Source organism: Gadus macrocephalus, chromosome 13 (assembly GCF_031168955.1).
Source record: "Gadus macrocephalus chromosome 13, ASM3116895v1".
NCBI classification, from domain to species: domain Eukaryota; kingdom Metazoa; phylum Chordata; class Actinopteri; order Gadiformes; family Gadidae; genus Gadus; species Gadus macrocephalus.
Window position 1 is genome coordinate 13214821 of NC_082394.1, and position 7500 is coordinate 13222320.

The 7500-nt window shown below is 33.7% G+C and overlaps 2 non-coding genes across 2 annotated transcripts; both read left to right on the plus strand.

Annotated features, from left to right (window-relative positions):
* The first annotated feature begins 4182 nt into the window (after window positions 1–4182).
* On the plus strand, window positions 4183–4301 carry LOC132471323 (5S ribosomal RNA). Its single transcript, XR_009528839.1, has one exon. It is a non-coding gene; the product is annotated as a 5S ribosomal RNA (ribosomal RNA).
* A 1329-nt stretch (window positions 4302–5630) lies between these two features.
* LOC132471310 (5S ribosomal RNA) lies at window positions 5631–5749 on the plus strand. Its single transcript, XR_009528828.1, has one exon. It is a non-coding gene; the product is annotated as a 5S ribosomal RNA (ribosomal RNA).
* Window positions 5750–7500: the final 1751 nt, after the last annotated feature.

Genomic DNA, 7500 nt, shown 5'->3' on the forward strand with positions numbered 1-7500 from the left:
TATCAGTGTGTAAGCTATTAAATAGGCTATATAGGAACATTTTAAAAGTATAACAAAGATGGAGGCCTATTCAACATATTTGCATACTATTATTTTAAAATGAAAGAGGGGTTTTGTTTTACATAATTTGTTTATTGTATAAGTCGCTGATGGAGGAAACCCATCTTATAAATGTTATATTTTATATAAATATAAAATATAAAAATAATACTAATCTTGAAAATAGTCCCAGAAGTTGTCAATTAGAACTTATAAATGTGAAATGACTTAATAAAAATCCAAATGATAAAAGTAAAAAAAGTTAATAAATAAACCTTCCCAGCATACAATTAAAAACTATTGAAATTTTTGCAATCAAGTAATACTAACAAACATATCAATATTCTTTTCATCTGAAAACGTGGAGCACAGTACAGCAATTAGAAATCCCGGTCGGATCCAACTGAGTGTGTGTGTGTGTGTGTGTGTGTGTGTGTGTGTGTGTGTGTGTGTGTGTGTGTGTGTGTGTGCGTGTGTGCTTGTGTGTTTCTATTCTATTCTATTCTATACAGTGTTACCCTTTGCGTATCTTTTGATAAAAAAGACAATGTTACCCCTTATGTTTTTTTCCCATGATGACTGATGAAAAAATACCTTATATTTTATTTGACAAGGACACTTTTTTTTTTTTTTCAAATATGTTTTTTTTCGTGATGACCAATAAAAAACAACAGTGTTACCCCTTATGTTTTTTTTCATGACGACCAATAAAAAACAACAATGTTACCCCTTATGATTTTTTCCCATGATGACTGATGAAAAACAACAGTGTTACCCCTTATATTTTATTTGACAAGGACAAATATTTTTTTTTTTCAAATATTTTTTTTTCATGACGACCAATAAAAAAAACAACAGTGTTACCCCTTATGTTTTCTTTCATGACGACCAATAAAAAACAACAGTGTTACCCATTGTGTTTTTTTTCATGACGACCAATAAAAACAACAACAGTGTTACCCCTTATGTTTTTTTTCATGACGACCAATAAAAAACAACACTGTTACCCCTTATGGTTTTTTTCATGACGACCAATAAAAAACGACAGTGTTACCCCTTATATTTTTTTCATGACGACCAATGAAAAACAACAGTGTTACCCCTTGTGTTTTTTTTCATGACAACCAATAAAAAACAACAGTGTTACCCCTTATGTTTTTTTTCATGACGACCAAAGAAAAACGACAGTGTCACCCCTCATGTTTCACTTGGTAAAAATGACAGTGTTACCCCCTATGTTTCATTCGGTACATTTCGACAGTGTTACCCCTTATGGGTTTTTCATGACGACCAAGAAAAAAATTACAGTGTTACCCCTTATGTTTTATTTGACAAGGACAGATATTTTTTTTTTTCAAATATGTTTTTTTTCATGATGACCAATAAAAAACAACAGTGTTACCCCTTATGTTTTGCCTCATGTTTCACTTGGTAAAAACGACAGTGTTACCCCCTATGTTTCATTCGGTACATTTCGACAGAGTTACCCCTTATGGGTTTTTCATGACGACAGATAAAAAACGACAGTGTTACCCTTTACGTTTCATTTGATAAAAACAACAGTGTTACCTCTTATATTTTTTTTCATGACGGCCAAAAAAAAACGACAGTGTTACCCCTTATGTCTTTTTTCATGACGACCAAGAAAAGAATTACAGTGTTACCCCTTATGTTTTTTTTTCATGACGACCAATAAAAAACAACAGTGTTACCCCTTATATTTTATTTGACAAGGACAAATATTTTATTTTTTTTCAAATATGTTTTTTTTCATGATGACCAATAAAAAACAACAGTGTTACCCCTTATGTTTCTTTTAATGACGACCAATAAAAAACAACAGTGTTAACCCTTATGTTTTTTTTCATGACGACCAATAAAAAAAACAACAGTGTTACCCCTTATGTTTTTTTTCATGACGACCAATAAAAAACAACAGTGTTACCCCTTATATTTTATTTGACAAGGACAAATATATATATTTTTTAAATATGTTTTTTTTCATGATGACCAATAAAAAACGACAGTGTTACCCCTTATGTTTTTTTTCATGACGACCAATAAAAAACAACAGTGTTACCCCTTATGTTTTTTTTCATGACGACCAATAAAAAAAACAACAGTGTTACCCCTTATGTTTTTTTTCATGACGACCAATAAAAAACAACACTGTTACCCCTTATGGTTTTTTTCATGACGACCAATAAAAAACGACAGTGTTACCCCTTATATTTTTTTTCATGACGACCAATAAAAAACAACAGTGTTACCCCTTATGTTTTTTTTCATGACGACCAAAGAAAAACGACAGTGTCACCCCTCATGTTTCATTTGGTAAAAACGACAGTGTTACCCCCTATGTTTCATTCGGTACATTTCGACAGTGTTACCCCTTATGGGTTTTTCATGACGACAGATAAAAAACGACAGTGTTACCCTTTACGTTTCATTTGATAAAAACAACAGTGTTACCTCTTATATTTTTTTTCATGACGGCCAAAAAAAAAACGACAGTGTTACCCCTTATGTTTTTTCATGACGACCAAAAAAACAACAACAGTGTTACCCCTTATGTTTTTTTTCATGACGACCAAGAAAAAAATTACAGTGTTACCCCTTATGTTTTTTTTCATGACGACCAATAAAAAAAACAACAGTGTTACCCCTTATGTTTTTTTTCATGACGACCAATAAAAAACAACAGTGTTACCCCTTATGTCTTTTTTCATGACGACCAAGAAAAAAATTACAGTGTTACCCCTTATGTTTTTTTTTCATGACGACCAATAAAAAACAACAGTGTTACCCCTTATATTTTATTTGACAAGGACAAATATTTTATTTTTTTTCAAATATGTTTTTTTTCATGATGACCAATAAAAAACAACAGTGTTACCCCTTATGTTTCTTTTAATGACGACCAACAAAAAACAACAGTGTTAACCCTTATGTTTTTTTTCATGACGACCAATAAAAACAACAACAGTGTTACCCCTTATGTTTTTTTTCATGACGACCAATAAAAAACAACAGTGTTACCCCTTATATTTTATTTGACAAGGACAAATATATATATTTTTTAAATATGTTTTTTTTCATGATGACTAATAAAAAACGACAGTGTTACCCCTTATGTTTTTTTTCATGACGACCAATAAAAAACAACAGTGTTACCCCTTATGATTTTTTTCATGACGACCCATAAAAAAAACAACAGTGTTACCCCTTATGTTTTTTTTCATGACGACCAATAAAAAACAACACTGTTACCCCTTATGGTTTTTTTCATGACGACCAATAAAAAACGACAGTGTTACCCCTTATATTTTTTTTCATGACGACCAATAAAAAACAACAGTGTTACCCCTTATGTTTTTTTTCATGACGACCAAAGAAAAACGACAGTGTCACCCCTCATGTTTCATTTGGTAAAAACGACAGTGTTACCCCCTATGTTTCATTCGGTACATTTCGACAGTGTTACCCCTTATTTGTTTTTCATGACGACAGATAAAAAACGACAGTGTTACCCTTTACGTTTCATTTGATAAAAACAACAGTGTTACCTCTTATATTTTTTTTCATGACGGCCAAAAAAAAACGACAGTGTTACCCCTTATGTTTTTTCATGACGACCAAAAAAAAAACAACAGTGTTACCCCTTATGTTTTTTTTCATGACGACCAAGAAAAAAATTACAGTGTTACCCCTTATGTTTTTTTTCATGACGACCAATAAAAAAAACAACAGTGTTACCCCTTATGTTTTTTTTCATGACGACCAATAAAAAACAACAGTGTTACCCCTTATGTTTTTTTTCATGACGACCAATAAAAAAAACAACAGTGTTACCCCTTATGTTTTTTTTCATGACGACCAATAAAAAACAACAGTGTTACCCCTTATATTTTATTTGACAAGGACAAATATTTTATTTTTTTTCAAATATGTTTTTTTTCATGATGACCAATAAAAAACAACAGTGTTACCCCTTATGTTTCTTTTAATGACGACCAATAAAAAACAACAGTGTTACCCCTTATGTTTTTTTTCATGACGACCAATAAAAAAAACAACAGTGTTACCCCTTATGTTTTTTTTCATGACGACCAATAAAAAACAACAGTGTTACCACTTATATATATATATGGCTACACCACCCTGAACACGCCCGATCTCGTCTGATCTCGGAAGCTAAGCAGGGTCGGGCCTGGTTAGTACCTGGATGGGAGACCGCCTGGGAATACCAGGTGCTGTAAGTGGTGTCGGGTGGTGGCCTATAGGTGGCACTCTTCACTCTGGCCCCCTTACTCATCAATCCCGATGCCCCAGTGCAGTGACGGGGACACTGTGCTGTGGAAGGTGCCGTCCTTCGGAGGAGACGTTAAACCGAGGTCCTGACTCACTTTGGTCATAAAAGATCCCATGGCACTGATCGTAAAGAGTAGGGGTTTCCCAGGTGTCCTGGCCCAACCAGGCTCATTTCAATCTGGCCCCCTAATCATCCTCCTGTATAATTGGCTGACTCACTAATTCCCTCACTCTCCACCTCAAGCTGGTGTGTGGTGAGCATTCTGGCGCAGGTTGGCTGCCGTGCATCACCCAAGTGGGTGCTACACACTGGTGGTGGTGAGTTAGGTCCCCCCATTCTGTAAGCTTCTTTGGGTCATTGAAAAGCGCTATATAAATATAATGTATTATTATTAATTATTATATTTTATTTGACAAGGACAAATATTCTTTTTTTTTTTCAAATATTTTTTTTTTCATGATGACCAATAAAAAACAACAGTTTTACCCCTTATGTTTTTTTTCATGACGACCAATAAAAAAAACAACAGTGTTACCCCTTATGGTTTTTTTCATGACGACCAATAAAAAACCACAGTGTTACCCCTTATATTTTTTTCATGACGTCCAATGAAAAACAACAGTGTTACCCCTTTTTTTTTTTTTCATGACGACCAATAAAAAACAACAGTTATATTATTTTTTTGACAAGGACAAATATATATTTTTTTCAAATATGTTTTTTTTCATGATGACCAATAAAAAACAACAGTGTTACCCCTTATGTTTCTTTTAATGACGACCAATAAAAAACAACAGTGTTACCCCTTATATTTTATTTGACAAGGACAAATATTTTATTTTTTTTCAAATATGTTTTTTTTCATGATGACCAATAAAAAACAACAGTGTTACCCCTTATGTTTTTTTTAATGACGACCAATAAAAAACAACAGTGTTACCCCTTATGTTTTTTTTCATGACGACCAATAAAAAAAATAACAGTGTTACCCCTTATGTTTTTTTTCATGACGACCAATAAAAAACAACAGTGTTACCCCTTATATTTTATTTGACAAGGACAAATATTTTATTTTTTTTCAAATGTTTTTTTTCATGATGACCAATAAAAAACAACAGTGTTACCCCTTATGTTTCTTTTAATGACGACCAATAAAAAACAACAGTGTTACCCCTTATGTTTTTTTTTCATGACGACCAATAAAAAAAACAACAGTGTTACCCCTTATGTTTTTTTTCATGACGACCAATAAAAAACAACAGTGTTACCCCTTATATATATATATGGCCATACCACCCTGAACACGCCCGATCTCGTCTGATCTCGGAAGCTAAGCAGGGTCGGGCCTGGTTAGTACCTGGATGGGAGACCGCCTGGGAATACCAGGTGCTGTAAGTGGTGTCGGGTGGTGGACTATAGGTGGCACTCTTCCCTCTGGCCCTCTTACTCATCAATCCCGATGCCCCAGTGCAGTGACGGGGACACTGTGCTGTGGAAGGCGCCGTCCTTCGGAGATAAAACCGAGGTCCTGACTCACTTTGGTCATAAAAGATCCCATGGCACTGATCGTAAAGAGTAGGGGTTTCCTCGGTGTCCTGGCCCAACCAGGCTCATTTCAATCTGGCCCCCTAATCATCCTCCTGTATAATTGGCTGACTCACTAATTCCCTCACTCTCCACTTCAAGCTGGTGTGTGGTGAGCATTCTGGCGCAGGTTGGCTGCCGTTCATCACCCAAGTGGGTGCTACACACTGGTGGTGGTGAGTTAGGTCCCCCCCTTCTGTAAGCGTCTTTGGGTCATTGAAAAGCGCTATATAAATATAATGAATTATTATATTTTATTTGACAAGGACAAATATTCTTTTTTTTTTTCAAATATGTTTTTTTTCATGATGACCAATAAAAAACAACAGTTTTACCCCTTATGTTTTTTTTCATGATGACCAATAAAAAAAACAACAGTGTTACCCCTTATGTTTTTTTTAATGACGACCAATAAAAAACAACAGTGTTACCCCTTATGGTTTTTTTCATGACGACCAATAAAAAACGACAGTGTTACCCCTTATATTTTTTTCACGACGTCCAATGAAAAACAACAGTGTTACCCCTTATGTTTTTTTTCATGACGACCAATAAAAATCAACAGTTATATTATTTTTTTGACAAGGACAAATATTTTTTTTTTTCAAATATGTTTTTTTTCATGATGACCAATAAAAAACAACAGTGTTACCCCTTATGTTTCTTTTAATGATGACCAATAAAAAACAACAGTGTTACCCCTTATGTTTTTTTTCATGACGACCAATAAAAAAAAACCACAGTGTTACCCCTTATGGTTTTTTTCATGACGACCAATAAAAAAAGACAGTGTTACCCCTTATATTTTTTTCATGACGACCAATGAAAAACAACAGTGTTACCCCTTGTGTTTTTTTTCATGACGACCAATAAAAAACAACAGTGTTACCCCTTATATTTTTTTCATGACGACCAATGAAAAACAACAGTGTTATCCCTTGTGTTTTTTTTCATGACAACCAATAAAAAACAACAGTGTTACCCCTTATATTTTATTTGACAAGGACAAATATTTTATTTTTTTTCAAATATGTTTTTTTTCATGATGACCAATAAATAACAACAGTGTTTCCCCTTATGTTTCTTTTAATGACGACCAATAAAAAACAACAGTGTTAACCCTTATGTTTTTTTTCATGACGACCAATAAAAAACAACAGTGTTACCCCTTATATTTTATTTGACAAGGACAAATATATATATTTTTTTCAAATATGTTTTTTTTCATGATGACCAATAAAAAACAACAGTGTTACCCCTTATGTTTCTTTTAATGACGACCAATAAAAAACAACAGTGTTACCCCTTATGTTTTCTTTCATGACGACCAATAAAAAAAACAACAGTGTTACCCCTTATGTTTTTTTTCATGACGACCAATAAAAAACAACAGTGTTACCCCTTATGGTTTTTTTCATGACGACAAATAAAAAACGACAGTGTCATAGATCGCTAACTAGCAGAGAGTTGTAAGAACTTTCCACCCTTTACAGTGGAGGAATTGGACTCCCCAAGCAATGTTATACTTAAAAGGAGCAAGTAAGTTACATATTAATTTAGTCTTT